We start from the raw sequence: 17,940 nt of genomic DNA on the forward strand, positions 1-17,940 counted from the left end.
AGAAGTTTGATATGGGCCCCCAACTCCTAAGAACTTTCTACAGGGGCACAATTGAGAGCATCCTGACTGGCTGCATCACTGCCTGGTATGGGAACTGTTCTTCCCTCAATCGCAGGATTCTGCAGAGAGTGGTGTGGGCAGTCCAGCGCATCTGTAGATGTGAACTTCCCACTGTTCAGGACATTTACAAAGACAGGTGTGTAAAAAGGGCCTGAAGGATTGATCAATGGGGACCCGAGGCACCCCAACCACAAACTGTTCCAGCTGCTACCATCTGGGAAACGGTACCGCAGCATAAAAGCCAGGACCAACAAACTCCTGGACAGCTTCTTCCACCAGGCCATCAGACTGATTAATTCATGTTGGTGCAATTGTATTTCTATGTTATATTGACTGTCCTGTTGTACCTACTATTTATTATAACTTACTATAAATTGTACATTACACATTTAGATGGAAACATAACGTAAAGATTTTTACTCCTCATGTATTTGAAGGATGTAAGAAATAAAGTCATTTTAAGACTGATGCAAAGTACTTATTAAGTTCATCTGCCATTTCTTGTCCCCCGTTACTACCTCACCAGAATCATTTTCTAGTGGTCTAATATCAACTCTCACTCTTCATATAACTGAAAAAAACTTCTGGTATCCTATTTTATATTATTGGCTTGTTTGCCTTAATATTTCATCTTTTCCCTTCTTATAGTTTTTTTAGTTGCCATTTGTTGGATTTTAAAAGCTTCCCAATCATCCAACTTCCCACTCACTTTTGCTACTTTATATGCCCTTTCCTTGGCTTTTATGCTGTCCTTATTCAAGATTCAAAAAGATTCAAGATTCAAAAACTTTATTGTCATTCTAACCGTACATCAGCTCTGCAGGGCAGAATGAGACAGCGTTTCCCAGGAGCAGTGCAATCATAACATCATAAACGCAACACTAAATAATAAACATAACAATAAATAGTAAAACACAACAGCCGCATGTCAGTTATCTTCCTTTGTAAGCCACGGTTGCCTAACACTACCATTTGAAAACTTCTTCCTCTGTGAGACATATCTATCCTGTGCCTTGTGAACTATTCCCAGAATCTTCTGCCACCCACCAGTATCCTCTCCAATCCACCTGGGCGAGCTCCTCTCTCATGTCTCTGTAATTCCCTTTATTCTATTGTGTTACTGATACATGTGACTTATGCTTCTCCCTGTCAAATTGCAGTATGAATTAAATCATATTATGATCACTGTATCCTATGTGTTCCTTTACATTAATCTCCCTAATAAGATCTGGGTTATTACATAACATCCAATCTAAGATAGCCTTTCCCCTAGTAGACTTAAGCACAAGCTGCTCTAAAAAGTCATCTTGTAGGCTTTCAAGAAATTCCCTCTCTGATTTTCCCAATTCCCTTGCATATTGAATGCTTCCATTGCAATTGTGTCATTACCTTTATTACATGCCTCTTCCAGCTCCCTTTGCAATCTCAGCCCCACATCTTGGCTACTATCTGGATTCCGATATATGGTTCCCACAATGTTTCTTTTTTACCCTTGCAGTTTCTGAACTCCATTTTCTGACCCTATGTCACCTCTGCCTAAAGATGTAATTCCATCCCTTATCAACATAGCTACACCACTGCCTATGCCTTCCTGCCTATCCTTTCAATACAAGGTATATCCTTTGATGTTAAGCCCAGCTATGGCCTTCTTTCAGCCACAACGTCATACTGATCAGTCTCTAATTGCACTACAAGTTCACCATCATATTCTGAATGCTACGCGCATTTAAATGCAGCACCTTCAGTCCTGTACAAGTTGATGCATTGAGTAGTGAGACTGTGAAGAGGGACAGGTGGATAATAGGGCAAAATTGGAGTCAGGGAGATGAGTTGAAGTGTAATATAATGGCAAAATCAAAAACAGTGACTAAAGGAGCTTTATTTTAATACAGAATAAGGTAGATGATTTTGTTCCTCAGTCAGAGATTGGCGGGCATGATGTTGCGGGCAGTACTGAGTCATGGCTGAAAGATGATCATGGTTGGAGCTTAACACCCAAGGATACACATTGTATCAAAAGGACAGGCAGGGTGAGCAGATGGAGTGGAGTGGCTCTATTGATTAAAAATGAAATCAAATCCGTAGGAAGAGGTGACATTAGATCGGAAGTTGTAGAAGCCTTGTGGGTAGATTTAAGCAACTGCAAGAATAAAAGACCCTGATGAGAGTTACGTATATACAGGCCTCTGAAAAGTAGCCAGGATGTGGTATGTAATAAGGGCAATGTCATGATTGCCATGAGGAATTTCGATATGTGGGTAGGTTGGGAAATTCACGTTGGTGCTGGATCCCAAGAAAAGGAATTTGTGGAATGCCTATGAGATTGTTTTTTAGAGTAGCATGCGGTTGAGCTCACTAGGGAAAAAGCAATTCTGGATTGGGTGTTGTGTAATGAATCAGATTTTATTTGGGAGCTTAAGTTAAAGGAACCCTCAGGAGGTGATGATCATAATACGCTTTGAGAGGGAGAAAATAATCAGCATTGCAGTGGAGTAAAGGGAATTACAGAGGCATGAGAAAGGAGCAGGCCAATGTTAATTGTAAAGGGACACTATCAGGGATGATGGCAGAACAGCAATGGCTGGAGTTTCTGGGGGTAATTAGGAAGGTGCAGATAGATACTTCTCAAAGGTGAAGTATTCTAAAGGGAGGATGAGGCAACCATGGCTGACGATGGAAGTCAAGGTCAGCGTAAAAGCAACAGAGTGTTTTTATGGTGCAGGTTGATGGCGCATGTTCTTGAACCTGATAGTGTGGGACTTCAGGCTTCTGTACCTCTTGCATGATGGTAGCTGGAAGACGATGGCATGGCCAGAATTGTGGGGATCTTTGATGGCAGATGTTGTGTTCTTGAGTCAGCTCCTCATGTAGATACTTCCATGGTGGGGAGGGATGTGTCCGTATGTATTGGGCTGAGTCTACGTTTTTCTGCTGCTTCTTAAATTGCACATTGGAGTTGCCATGATTCAACAGTTAGGGTACTTTCAACAGTTAGAAATTTTCAAAGTTAGTTAGAGTGTTTGGCCTAGGACAGGTCATCTGATATGCTAATACCTAGTAATCTAAAGGGGCTGACCCTTTCTACTGCTGATCCACTAATGTAGACTTCTACTACCCCTGTCCAAATTATTCCTCATTTTCCCATTGGCTTTTGGGCACAACAACTTCCCTTTGACTGAAATAGTTGATGCAGACTAGTTGGAAGGTTGGTTTATTGTCACAGGTATTAAAATGTTCTTACCTGAGGGCTTTTATTATTTAGCTGATCCTAAAAGTTTAAGGATCTGGCCACTACAACAACTTCCATTTATACAGTACCTTTAATATGAGAGAATTCCCTAGTGTTCCTATTGTGAACAACACCACATGGAGAGCTCAACAGAGTTCACTAACATTATAAACATTGGCAATTCATCATTGGTAATTTCTGCAAAACACTTATATACTAATGGCTCCATGTCATACTCTTTTGTTCATTTCACTTCCACAGACTTCAAAGGAAGAAGCAAAAAGCCAGGAATTGGCTGGATTTCAATCAAACCAGTTTTAGAAACAAGAATGTAATGCAAAGCCATGGAATCTATGCATACTTAGGGCAAGCGGCCAGGGGACAAGTTTCAACAGGAAAGTTGTGAGTTCATTATTTTGTATAAAGTATGATGATTGCTTCATTAAGAACTCTGTAATCCATTGGAAATGTTGCAGCCATGAGCCATGGGTGTTTAATTCCAGTGAGAAAATTGGACACTGGTTGTACTCTAGCATGTTTGAGTCCTTTGAAGTTGATGTATTACTTATTTCAAGTACTTCTAATTATTCCTGAAAATATAAGGATAAGTCCAACTCATTTTTATTGCATGATTTTTGGTTCTTTAGAATATGATTGTATATATATTAAAACAATTATTATTATATAACTGTAGAGTTAATATTACTGTTTAGGTTTATGCAGCATTGAGACAAAAGGTAAAAATTCATAAACTGTTACACAAAGCTTTCTGTGCACTGTAGGTCAGAGGTATCCTTCCCTTTTGTTTCCCATATGCTCTGGTCTTCTTTGTAAGGCTACCGATTCCCTCTCCACAGGATCCACATCAGCTACTACTCACTACCTCTGGGATCTCTCTTCTTGTGAGACCCAAAATGTTCCCCAGACCTGGAGTTCATCCAGAGGCCCCGAAGCCCTCATAACTTACTGGAGATTCTGAGTCCAACTTGGAGGGTTCCTTGACATGTAAATCAACTAACACACTCAATTACAACTGCAACTCTTAGAAGTATGAAACAGATGGTGATAATTGCTGTAGGGGATCAGCTGCTTCTGATTCAGCACCATGTCCCACAACCTCTTAACTTTAGTGGAAGAACCAAGGAGATTCTGGAGATTCTGCATGATGCCATCTCCAAACAAGAAACAATCCATCCTGACACATTTCAAATCACAGTGGGAGACTTGAACCAGACTTGTTTGAAGAAAGCCCTGTCCAATTACCATCTGCAGCACCAGAGTTCCAACACACTAGACCACTGTTATACTAAGATAAGGAATGCCTACCGTTCCATGCACAGATTGTATTTTAGTAAATCCACGGCGATGAACTGCTTTGAGAGGTTAGTGATGAAGCATATCAACTCTTGCCTGAGAAGTGACTTGGATCCACTCTAATTTGCCTACCAGCATAACAGGTCCACAGCAGATGCAAGTTCATTGGCTCTTCACTCAATCCTGGAGCATCTGGACAGCAATGATGCCTATATCAGGGTGTTCTTTATCAACTTTAGCTCAGCATTCAATTCTATTTTCCCCTCAAAACTAATCAATAAGCTTCAAGATCTTGGCCTCAGTACCTCCTTATGAACTGGATCCTCGATTTTTTCACTTGTAGACGTTAGATTGGATTGGCAACAACAGCTCCTCCACGGTCTCCGGCAGCACAGGTGCACCACAAGGCTATTTGTTTAGCCTCCTGCTCTTCTTCCTTTACACTTGTGACTGTATGACTAAGCACAGCTCCAGTGCCATATTCAAGTTTGCTGATGACACCATTGTTGTAGGCTGAATCAAAGGTGGTGATGAGTCAGCATATAGGAGGGAGATTGATGATCTGGCTGAGTGGTGCCACAGCAACATCCTCTTACTCAATGTCAGCAAGATCAAGGAACTGATTATTGACATCAGGAGGAGGTAAACAGAAATCCATGAGCCAGTCCTCATCGGAGGATCAGAAGTAGAGAAGGTCAGCAAATTTAAATTCCTCAGTGTTACCATTTTCCCGGAGGACCTGTGCTGGTGCCAAGAAGTTAGTGCATTTATGCAAATAACATGGAAGCCTCTACTTCCTTTGAAGTTTGTTAAGATTCAGCATGACATCTAAAACTTTGACAAACTTCTATAAATGTGTGGTGTATAGAGTATATTGACTGGTTACATCACAGACTGATATGGAAACACCACTGCCCTAAAATGGAAAATCCTACAAGAAGTATTGGATATGGCCCAGTCCATCACAGGTAAATCCCTCCCCACTACTGAGTGCTTCTACTTAGAACATTGTCACAGGAAAGCTGCATCCAGCATCAGGAACTCCCACCGCCCATGTCATGCTCTCCTCACTGCTGCCATCAGGAAGAAGGTAGAGAAGCCTCAGGATTCACACCACCAGGTTCAAGAACACCTCTCAACCATCATGGACCAAAGGGATAACTTCACTTAACATCACTTGCCCCAACGTTAAAATGTTTCCACAGCCTATGGACTCTTCAACTGACGTTCTTTGCATTATTGCTTATTTATTTATTATAATTATTATTTACTTTTTACATTTGCACAGTTGTCTTTTGCACACAGTTGAACGCTCAAGTTGGTGGGGTCATTCATTAAGTCTATTATGGTTATTATTCTATTATAGATCCATTGAGTATGCCTGCAAGAAAATGAATCTCAGGGTTGTATATGGTGACATATATGTACTTTGATAATATATTTACTTTGAACTTTAGTAGTTCAGTTGTCAATGGTGACCTCAGCAGGAGAACCTCAGAGAGTAATCATACCTGTCATGAGGTGTAAGATATTTCAATGAGAGAATGAAGTGAAGTGATCTATATCAAGCTGTTAGAGCAAGAAAAGGATTTTCTTTAAATCCTCACCCTTTATGGATCCAGCACAGCTGAGAACATTGTGCACCAGGAAAATGCTTTTGAAGTTTGTTGTAATACAGGTAGAATGGAAGTCAGTTTGGACCTAGCAAAGCCATGTTATCAGTTACATGAGTGACCAAACTCTCCATATTATTTTAATGATCTTGTTCGAGGGCATCTATTAAGCATAATAGCTCCACATCTGCTCTGCAAGGAAGCAATGTGAGAACATATCAGAAATTATGAGAGTTGGACTAGTTTGGATTGGTGCACCCGGGGATTTAGAATTCAATTTTTGTTCTCCTATTGCATACTGAGAATACATAAAATGAAATTACGCACTCCCAGCCACTAATTCCCTGTCATTTATCCAGGCTTGGGGCAGTAGAATTTGTTATGGGGCTCCAAAGTGTGCAAAGAAAACAGAATGGAATTCTTATCCTTAAGTAGTCCCAATCCCATGTGGCCTCTTCCAATATTCTCATCCCCTTTCTTTTAACCAGCCGTCTAATTGAATCTTAAATGTTGATTTGAGCCCAGCAATGACTTCTGCAGCCCTGTGGTACTCTGCTGCTTTCAAAGAAAGATTTCAGCCTGCTCCCTCTTTCTAAATTTACTGTACATAAAGTATATCATAGATAACCACCTTGTGCTCAACTCCCCACTCACTGGATTCAAACTGTTACAATTAATATCATAGTATTTTATATTTCTATAATTTAAACTTGGGATTAAAATATAACAAAATTCATTGAGAGTCCTAATCTTTCCTGTTGTAGTGAAGGTCTCTCTATCAGATCCCCTGCTTATGTTTGTGATATGATTATTTGGTCAGGCAGGGAGTGTGGTGGGATTTGACACCACACAACAGCATTTCATTTCAGTGGTCTTTCAGAGTCATAAATTTCAGCTTATTCATGCCTGACCTATCTTCTTACTTCCCTCGTAAACATTTACCTCCTTTCTGATTTACAAACCACAGCTGGTATAGCATCAAATGAAATTTTTGTCAAATTAAAAATATGAAAACAAACTTCAGATGCTGGATATCAGAAATAAAAGCAAAAAATACAGGAAACACTCATTAGCTCAGGCAATATCGGTGAAGAGAGAAACGGAGTTAACATTTCCGGTCAATGATCATACACCTGAGTTGATCAACTTTTTGATTGACAAATATTGACTTCTGAATACTTGAACTTAATAATCTATCAAAAGTACAAAATTTGTGAAATAACACAGACATTGTTCAAAATATTGATGGATTATGGCTCATATACAGGCAGAAGAGAATTAGTTTAGTTTAGCATCAAGTCTGGTACAGGCATCTTGGGCTGAAGGGCCAATTCTTGCACTGCCTTGTTCTTTATTGTATATTCAGCAGGTGTGGAAAGAGAACAATCGTTGAATGTTTCAGCTTGAAGATACTTTATCAGAACTGGTGTCACTAAGTGTTGCTTTCTTTCCTTACTATGGCCCTATCTTTGTGTATTACATCTTTCAGAACTCCCATATGGCAAGGCTCATGCTGCTGAACAGCTATAGCCAAAACCTCAGACACGTCCCACCCACTGTTATTATCCCATGCCCACTCTGTGGACCGTAGACTGTTTAGATATGGGATCTACAAGTAGTGAGTCACTGAGCCTGCTTTAGAAACAAGGGAAAATCTGCAGATGCTGGAAATCCAAGCATCTCACTCAAAATGCAGGAGGAACTCAGTAGGCCAGGCAGCATCTATGGAAAAAAGTACAGGTGATGTTTCAGGCTGAGACCCTTCAGCAGGACTTTTCAACAGGACTGAAGGGTCTTGGGCCCGAAATGTCGATGGTACTTCTTTCCATAGGTGCTGCTTGGCCATTTGAATTCCTCCAGCATTTTCTGTGTGTCACTGAGTCCGCTTATCTTGCAAGCCGGGCAGATGCGGAAGCCTGGCTGAATCTGCACCTCAGTTCAGTCCAGTTGAGAATTGGGACAACCTGTACTTTGCGGCCATACAAACTCTGGTGCTTGGTCATTTACAGTGTTTCAAAATCTGTGTGAGATGTCAGGAAGCAGGAGTTGTCCAGTTCCAATCTCCATGGGAGCTTGGAGCGCAACTCAAGTCCAGGACTTGCAATCCCATCCAGTACCAGATTGCCACTGGCTTAAGTTTCATCATTAGCATGGACTGAAGGTACATAAACATATGTCCATTATAGTGGCTATCATGGCTCAGGATACTGGTATTTAAAAGCCCTTATCTATACTCCAGTACTAGTCCTACTGGAAGCCGATAGTAATGATGAGGCACTGAAATGGGAGATGACTAGTGGCTTTGTGGAGTTTGCCTTGATTGTCCTCTCTCAGAACGATATCATTGTCAATTCCTCTATTACCACTCTGCCGAAGTCTTAGCTGTTGCCTGTCAGTCAGCAACCTTTGTTTCTCACAGTGAGATGGTGCAGTCCAAACTGAAGGCAACTGCCTGGAATATAGAACAGTACAGCACAGGACAGACCCTTCCTGTGTCTATCTCACAGCCTCTTTAAAGCCACTGTTATACTACTTCTAGGTAGCCCATTCTTAGCCACTAAACTCTCTGTGTAAAATTGCTTGCCACACACATCTCCTTCAAACTTTCCTTCTCTTACCTGAAATACGTATCCTCTAGTACTTAATATTTCTGTTTCTACCCTGGAAAAATGTACCTATGCCACTCATTACTTTATAATGTTCTGTCAGGTCTCCCTTCAGCATCTGATGCTCCAGAGAAAATAAAACAAGTTTGTCAAATGCCCTCATGGCTCATATCCTCTAATTCAGGCAACATCCCGGTAAACCTTTTCTGAACCCTTTACAAAGCCTCCACATCTTCCTATAGATAGTAAGACAGCAGCTCTGTTACGGGCACTATCCAAGTGTAGAAGAAAAAGCAAAGGTACACTTTGAAGCCCTCTGTTGAAAAGGGTTGACCATGGGTATTGTGTTATACGTGATATGTAAGTCAGAATGCAAGCAAGGACAGTGCAGTATGGACGGCAAGTTGCTGCCCATGCAAAAGGCTATCCCTCTCCACACAGCTGATGAATCCAAAGGACTGGCAGAAATTGATACAGTTTTGCACCAGTGGCATTGCAGGAATTGCTAGTCAGCATTGAACTTAATGTAGGTCTGCCTTAGGGACTCCACCTCTGGAGTTTTCTTGGGGTTTACTCTTGAAGCCTTCCCCATGAGTGGGTATAGCTGCAAGGCAGCAGAAGTTTGAGATCAGTTTTCCTTCTCCTAGATGAGTTGCCGACCATGAATGACGAGCCTCATCTGCCCAAAGTGACTGGTTTTAAAGCACCAGTAACCTGCCTTTGCCACTTCTTCTGTCAATGGAGACAGTTTTATAAAGATTAGTAGCTAGCCACACATGAAGGCAAGAACTGGACTTAGTTGTCAGAGGCTATTTGAAGCACACGCCATTGGGAGAATTTAATAGGTAATGGAAGCTTCTCCCCATTACTTCCCTGGCTATGACAACCTCAAGGACAGACCATAGGAATCAGGAGCTGACAAAAGTGGAGACACAAGAGACTCTGCAGATGATGAAAATCTTGAGCAACACACATGAAATGCTAGAAGATCTCAGCAGCTCAGGCAGCATCTTTGGGCGGTAATGAACAATCGAAGTTTCTATCCAAGACCTGGAACACTAACTGTTCTTTCCCTCCCTACAAGCTGCTTGACCTGCTGAGTTCCTCCAATAATCTGTGTGTGTTTTCAGAAGTGGAATGCTTGTGTGGTCCTGGCCTTGTGTGTATATCATATGGAACGATGAAGCTGTTTGGTTGCATGCTCATGAGTTGGACTCTTGGCTATGCATAAGGAACTGCAAAGTTGGAGACAGTTGATCAGCAGCAGGGAAGAGATAATCAAACAAACTGAAGATCTGGAAGACCGAAGTAAACACAGAATGTGTTGGACACTCTCAGCAAAGCCAACTGTGTTCCGAGGAAAGTGAAACACAAACAGTTTTGCAAAAGCAACAATTTGCTTTTGGTAAAGGGCTGGAGACAGGGGGATCCAATAGGAGATGACAGAAGACCATGGAAGAAAGTGAAGGGGGAAGAGCATAGGGACTGAATTAGGGTCCCTTCCTATCTTACATCCTTGATATCCCTCCAAACCAAAGTTTAGAGGGATATCATCCAAATGCAGTTGAATGAGATTAACTCAGATAGACAGCTTTATTGGGCTGAAGAAGATGTTTCTGTGCTAAATAACTCTATGAGACTATTATAGGTAGAATGGCCTTCTATGGCTGCAGTTAGTCTTTGACTATAAGAAGTGCAGATGATTGTGAATGTTACTAATTTATAAACTGAGTAACAGTAGTGGAAAAAACAAAAAGTTGTGAGAGAGGGCATGGATGGATGCAGGAACATTCTTGCTATATGTACAAGGGAGTGATTTCTGTAGGCTATATTTCCAGACCAACAAGGGAAAAAGACATACCAGGTCTACTCCTAGAAGATGGAGCTGGATAATGAAGCATATTACATTGGAAATAGTTAGAGGAATGTGATCATGATATTGCTAGATTTAGAAGAATTATGAAATCAGACAAGGTAAAATCAAATGGGCTGCCTAGCTCAATCCTCACTGATTCGATTTGACACAAATGACGCTTCACTGTCCACTTCAATGTACATGTGACAACTAAAGCTAATCTTTAATCTTTTTTCTTTAAAAAGCATAAAAATACTTAACTGAAGGAAAGCTCACTTCAGTGAATTGCAGTGAATTGATATGGGTTGAAGAAAATCAAAAATTCCAAAGCTAAACAGATTTAGAGCAGTTTGGGTTTTTTAAAAAAGCAGATGTGTAGTTTGAGTATAGAGTAGATATATTATTCTCAGGATTGGAAATTGAAATATATCTAATATCCAAGCCCTGCAAATAACACATAGATGTAAGTCTTCCAGGGGGTTAGACAGGAGGATGTACTTGAAATTTTGGATAAGCTAATATCTTACAATACAATAAAGTAGTGCTGAGGGCCCAGGAGGCCTACTCGTGCTTCCTTTCCTCAGCTAATATGCAACTTTGGCTCCAGGGATGAATTATGTGGAGAAACCAGGAAAATTGATGTTAGCATCTGTATTGCAAGGAAGGTTAAGTAAACTGTTGCCTATGCTGGAAAACTATTGTAAAAAAACATAAAATATTGTAAGTTTTCATCCCTGGGGAGAGAAGGAAAGTTAATAGAACAGTTGGATGAAATCCAAAATTTTAATTCTATTTTCCTCACCACGTATATTTCCTGATATGCTGAGTATCTCCAGCATTTACCATTCTAAAATGAAAGTTAGCAGAGTTGTACAAACATTAGTTCTGTTACGTTTTGTAACTTCAGAACATTAAACTAATTCAAAGAAAGATGCGAGTGTCCCAAATGCGGGTTTAACTTTGAGTTTACTTTAAGTGAGGTGCGCACATATCATGTGTTAGAGTGATGACATATGCAGTCCATGTTATTTATACATATAATCTGTAATGAGTTATTTAAACAAACAAGAATGCTTAATCAACCTATATACATCCAAGATTGCTCAAATATTATTAAAATAGTATTGGAACTGATCACTTTAGATCAAGATGTTCCTATTTTTATTCTAGTTGTGTTCTTTCTTGTAAAAATTCTGCATACTTTGTGCTTATATTTTTCTTGTGAATCCTACTTATGTATATGTTGCTATGTGCAGCACACAAAATGCCAGAGAAATGTAGCAGGTCAGGCAGCATCATAGAACCATAGAACACTACAGCACAGTACAGGCCCTTCAGCCCTCCATGTTGTGCTGACCCATATAATCCTTAAAAAAATACTAAACTCACACTACCCCATAACCCTCCATTTTTCTTTCATCCATGTGCCTGTCCAAGAGGCTCTTAAATACCCCTAATGTTTTAGCCTCCACCACCATCCCTGGCAAGTCATTCCAGGCACTCACAACCCTCTGTGTAAAAAACTTACCCCTGATGTCTCCTCTAAACTTCCCTCCCTTAATTTTGTACATATGCCCTCTGGTGTTTGCTATTGGTGCCCTGGGAAACAGGTACTGACTATCCACCCTATCTATGCCTCTCATAATCTTGTAGACCTCTATCAAGTCCCCTTTCATTCTTCTACGCTCCAAAGAGAAAAGTCCCAGCTCTGCTAACCTTGCTTCATATGACTTGTTCTCCAATCCAGGCAACATCCTGGTAAATCTCCTCTGCACCCTCTCCATAGCTTCCACATCCTTCCTATAATGAGGTGACCAGAACTGAACACAATACTCTAAGTGCAGTCTCACCAGAGATTTGTAGAGTTGCAACATGACCTCTCTACTCTTGAACTCAATCCCCCTGTTAATGAAGCCTAGCATCCCATAGGCCTTCTTAACTACCCTATCAACCTGTGCAGCGACCTTGAGGGATGTATGGATTTGAACCCCAAGGTCCCTTTGTTCATCCACACCCTTAAGTAACTGACCATTAATCCTGTACTCAGTCTTCTGGTTTGTCCTTCCGAAGTACATCACCTCACACTTGTCCAGATTGAACTCCATCTGCCATTTTTCTGCCCAACTCTGCAGCCTGTCTATATCCTCTTGTAACCTTTGACCACCTATAGCTCCATCCACAACTCTTCCAATCTTCATGTCATCCGCAAACTTACTCACCCGTCCTTCCACCTCTACAGCCAGGTCATCTATAAAAATCTCAAATAGCGGGGGTCCCAGGACAGATCCCTGCGGCACTCCACTAGTCACCGACCTCCAGGCAGAATACTTTCCTTCCACAACTACCCTCTGCTTTCTTCCTTTAAGCCAATTTTTTATCCAAACAGCCAAGGTTCCACTTATCCCATGCCTCATGACTTTCTGGATGAGTCTCTCATGAGGGACCTTGTCAAATGCTTTGCTAAAGTCCATGTAGACCACATCCACTGCCCTACCCTCATCAATTTCTTCTGTTACCTCTTCAAAAAAACTCAATCAGGCTTGTGAGGCACGATCTTCCCTTCACAAAGCCATGTTGACTATCCATGAGTAGACTGTACTTCTCCAAATGCTCATAGATCCTATCCTTAAGAATCCTTTCCAGTAGTTTGCATACCACTGATGTAAGACTCACCGGTCTATAGTTCCCAGGTTTCTCCCTATTACCTTTTTTAAACAAGGGAACTACATTTGCCATTCTCCAGTCCTCCGACACTTCCCCTGCAGCCAAAGAGGATTCAAAGATCGTGGCTAATGCTCCTGTGATCTCTTCTCTCAGTTCCCACAGCAACCTGGGGTGTATCATATCTGGCCCTGGGGATTTATCAATCTTAATGTTTTTAGGAAGATCCAGCACGTCTTCTTACCTAATCTCCACATTGTCCAGCACACAGGCCCGCTCTACTTTGGCCTCATCCTGATTAAGATCAGGATCAAGATCACTTGTGAATACTGAAGAAAAGTACTCATTTAGGACCTCCCCAACCTCCTCCGCCTCTAGGCACATGTTGCCCTCTTTATCCTTTAGCGGTCCCACCTTCGTTCTCGTCATCCTCCTATTCTTCACATACGCATAGAACGCCTTGGGATTCTCCTTAATCCTACATGCCAAGGCCTTCTCATGCCCCCTTAAAGCTCTCCTAAGTCCTTTCTTTAGCTCCTTCCTGGCTACCCTATATTTCTCATGAACCCCTCCTACTTCCTGCTTCTTATATCTAACATGTGCTTCCTTTTTCCTGTTGACGAGTTGCCTCACGTGTTTCATCAGCCACGGTTCCCTTTTCCTACCATTTTTTCCTTGCCTCAGTGAGACAAACCTATCCTGAACCCAGCTCAAGTGGTCCCTAAACTTCTTCCACATGACTTCTGTGCTTTCCCCTTTGAACATCTGTTTCCAATTTACTCTCGCTAGTTCCTGCCTCATCCCTTCAAAGTTAGCCCTTCCCCAGTTAAGCACTTTACCATTTCATCTGATTTTATCCCTTTCCATAGCTATGCTGAAGCTAAGGGAGTTGTGGTCACTCTCACCAAAATGCTCCCCCACTAAGAGGTCTGTCACCTGACCAGGTTCATTACCCAGAACTAGATCCAGTGTAGCCTCTCCTCTTGTTGGCCGGTCCACATACTGTGTCAGGAATCCTTCTTGAACACACCTGACAAATTCAGCCCCATCTATCCCCCTTGCACTCAGGAGGTGCCAGTCAATATGAGGGAAGTTGAAATCACCCATAACTACTACCCTGTATTTCCTGCACCTTCTAAAATCTGCCTGCTTATCTGCTCCTCGGTGTCCCGAGGGCTATTTGGGGGCCTACAGACCACTCCCAGCACAGTGATCGATCCCTTCCTATTTCTGACTTCCACCCAGACTGACTCCGTGGACACTCCTTCTGCAGCGTCCTCTCTTTCTTTAGCTGTGATACTATCCCTGACCAGCAATGCCACTCCCCCACCTTTTCTACCTCCCATCCTATTCCTTTTAAAACACCTGAACCCTGGGAGCTGCATCATCCAATTCTGCCCTTCCTCCAACCAAGTTTTAGTAACGGCCACAACATCACAGTTCCACGTACTAATCCATGCTCTAAGTTCATCCTCCTTGTTCCTAATACTCCTAGCATTGAAATAGACACATTTCAACCCCTTTAACTGGCTACAATTATGTTCTGTCCCCTGCCTGTCCTTCCTCATCAACTCTGAACTCTTAGCATCATGCCCTTGTCCTTCTACCTTAATCCCTGCACTCACATTCTGATTCCCATCCCCCTGCCAAACTAGTTTAAACCCTCCCCAACAGCTCTATCAAACCTGACCGCCAGAATATTGGTCCCCCTGGGATTCAAGTGCAACCCCGTCCTTTTTTGTACAGGTCACACTCGCCCCAAAAGAGGTCCCAATGATCCAGAAATCTGAATCCCTGCCCCCTGCTCCAATCCCTCAGCCACATATTTATCCTCCACCTAATTCTATTCCTATTCTCACTGTCATGTGGCACAGGCAGTAATCCTGAGGTTACCTACCTTTGAGGTCCTGCTTTTTAACTTCTTTCCTAACTCCCTGTAGTCTTCTTTCAGGACCTCTTTCCTTTTCCTACCTATGTCATTGGTACCAATATGAACCACGACCTCTGGCTGTTCTCCCTTCCACTGCAGGATATCTTGGACTCGATCTGAAACATCCCAGACCCTGGCACCTGGGAGGCAAACTACCATCCGAGTTTCTTTCCTGCATCCACAGAATCACCTGTCAGAACCCCTGACTATAGAGTCCCCTATCACTACTGCCTTCCTCTTCCCTACCCTTCTGAGCCCCAGGGCCGGACTCTGTGCCAGAGGGCACGGCCACTGTCGCTTCTCCCAGGTAGGCTGTTCCCCCCCAACAGTACTCAAACAGGAGTACTTATTGTCAAGGGGTACAGCCACAGAGGTACTCTCTAGTACCTGACTCTTCCCCTTCCCTCTCCTGACTGTGACCCACCTGTCTGTCTCCCGTGGCCCCGGTGTGACCACCTGCCTATAACTCCTCTCTATCACCTCCTCACTCTCCCTGACCAGACAAAGGTCATCGAGCTGCCACTCCAGTTCCCTAACACGGTCCCTTAGGAGGTGCATCTCGATGCACCAGGTGCAGATGTGGCTGTCCGGGATGCCGGGAGACTCCAGGACCTCCCACATCCGACACCAACCACAGAAAACTGGCCTCACACACATACTACCTCCTTTTGCAATCAACAACTGCCTCACCTCTTCCCGTTACAGCTGAAGCCCATGGAGCCAAAGCCCTTTCACTCTGCTGCCTCTCACTCTGCTGCCCAATGGATATGGCTGCCTTCTTTTTAAACTGTTTGCGCTCAACTGGCTGATGTCACGTGCCTGTGCAGTCTGGCTCTCTCTTCCCCCAAGAACTCAAAATGTCTTCCCGCTGGAAATCCTTAGGTACTCTCCTGCTGCCTTCTTGTTCCAAATCTATGGAGGAGAATAAACAGTCAATGTTTTGGGTCAAGGCCTTACATCAGGATTGGATAGAAAGGGAAAAGAAGCCAGAATAAGAAGGTGGGGGTGTGGGTGGGAGGGGTAGGGCACAAGTTAGCAGATGATAGTTGAAGCCAGGTGAGGGGAAAGGTGTGTGGGTGGGGGAGGAGGGATGAAATGAGAAATTGGGAGGTGATAGGTGGAAAAGGTAAAGGGCTGAAGGAGGAGTGTGATAGGAAAAGACTGATGAAGGAATCTAATCTAAAGATCACAGTGGACCATTGGGAGAAAGAGAACAGACACCAGAGGGAGGTGATGGGCAGGAGAGGAAAAAGGAGGGGTAAGAAGAGATCCAGAATTGGGAATTGAAAAAAGGAGAATGGGGTGGGGGGTGGAAATTGCAGGAATTTAGAGGAATGAATATTCATGCCATCAGGTTGGAGGCTATCCAGATGGAATATGAGGTGTGGTTCCTCCAACTTGAGCGTAGACTCAATTTGGCAATAGAGGTGTCACGGTCCAGTCTGTTGACTCCCTGTTTCTGTTAATTTCCTTTTCTCCGTGATTTACCTGGCTCCTTGATTGAGGCTCATTCGAACCGGCAGCACAAAAACTCCGGCTTATATCTACTCGGGGGCAGACCGTAACCTGAGCCTCCAGGGCAGTATGGCAATGGTCATTCCGGGCTGCTGAGAACAGGGAACGTCACTTGAGACAAGACATGAATTGTCTGTCGTTGTTGGGTTTTGTCGCCTCGTATCCAGCTGAGGACTGCCAGCCGTTTGCCACTCCTCCAAGCCAAGAAATGAATTGTCTGTCTTTGTATGGTATTGTCATCACCATGTCCAAGTTCCAAGTCCCGGCTCTGTGTCCAAGTTCCAAGTCCAGGCTCTGTGTCCAAGTTCTGTATCCCGACTCGGTGTTTAAGTCCAGTCCAAGTCCAGGCTCTGTGTCCAAGTTCTGTGTCCCGACTCGGTGTTTAAGTCCAGTCCAAGTCCAGGCTCGGTGTCCAAGTCAATGTTCAAGTCCCTGTAAGAATCCTAAACAGCTCTCCATGCCTGTGTCCTGCACTTGGGTCCACTCCAGCCGCTGGTTGAAACAAGTGGTGGCAATGGACCGCATACAGCAAGCTCTGACACCACAACCTATGGACTCACTGGCAAGGACTTTACAACTCATATTCTTAGTTTAATGAATGAATGAATGAATCTCTCGACCTTGTATTTGCATGGATTGCCTTCTTTTGCACATCATTTGTTTGTCAGTCTTTGTGTGTGTGTGTAGTTTTTCATTAATTCTATTGTATTTCTTCCTTCTACTGTGATTGCCCGTAAGAGGATGAATCTCAGGGTAGTATCTGGTGACATATACTTATGTTCATAATAAATAAATTTACTTTGCTTTGATTTTTTTTTGTTTTGGCATGTCGGAATAATGCCTTGGCCACCTTGTGCTCCTTGTTGCATTCCCACACTGTGACATGTCCACCCTTGGCCTTTTTGACTCCCAATGTATCAACAGGAACAACCCCTTGTATTCTTCGATAGTCCGCAGATCAATGGTATGAACTTTGAACTTTGCAACTTCACATAATGCTTACTTCTGGTGTTTCCCCCTCTTTCTCTCACTTAGGTCTGCCCAGCATCTATTTCCACTACTCTCTGCCCCCCCTCCCATCATCCAGTTTTGGCCCCTCTACTACTCCATCTACCACACCCCCTTTCAAAAGGTCTTCTTGTATCTGGTTAACTTAC

The sequence above is a fragment of the Hemitrygon akajei genome, chromosome 22 (assembly GCF_048418815.1).
Source record: "Hemitrygon akajei chromosome 22, sHemAka1.3, whole genome shotgun sequence".
NCBI classification, from domain to species: Eukaryota; Metazoa; Chordata; class Chondrichthyes; order Myliobatiformes; family Dasyatidae; genus Hemitrygon; species Hemitrygon akajei.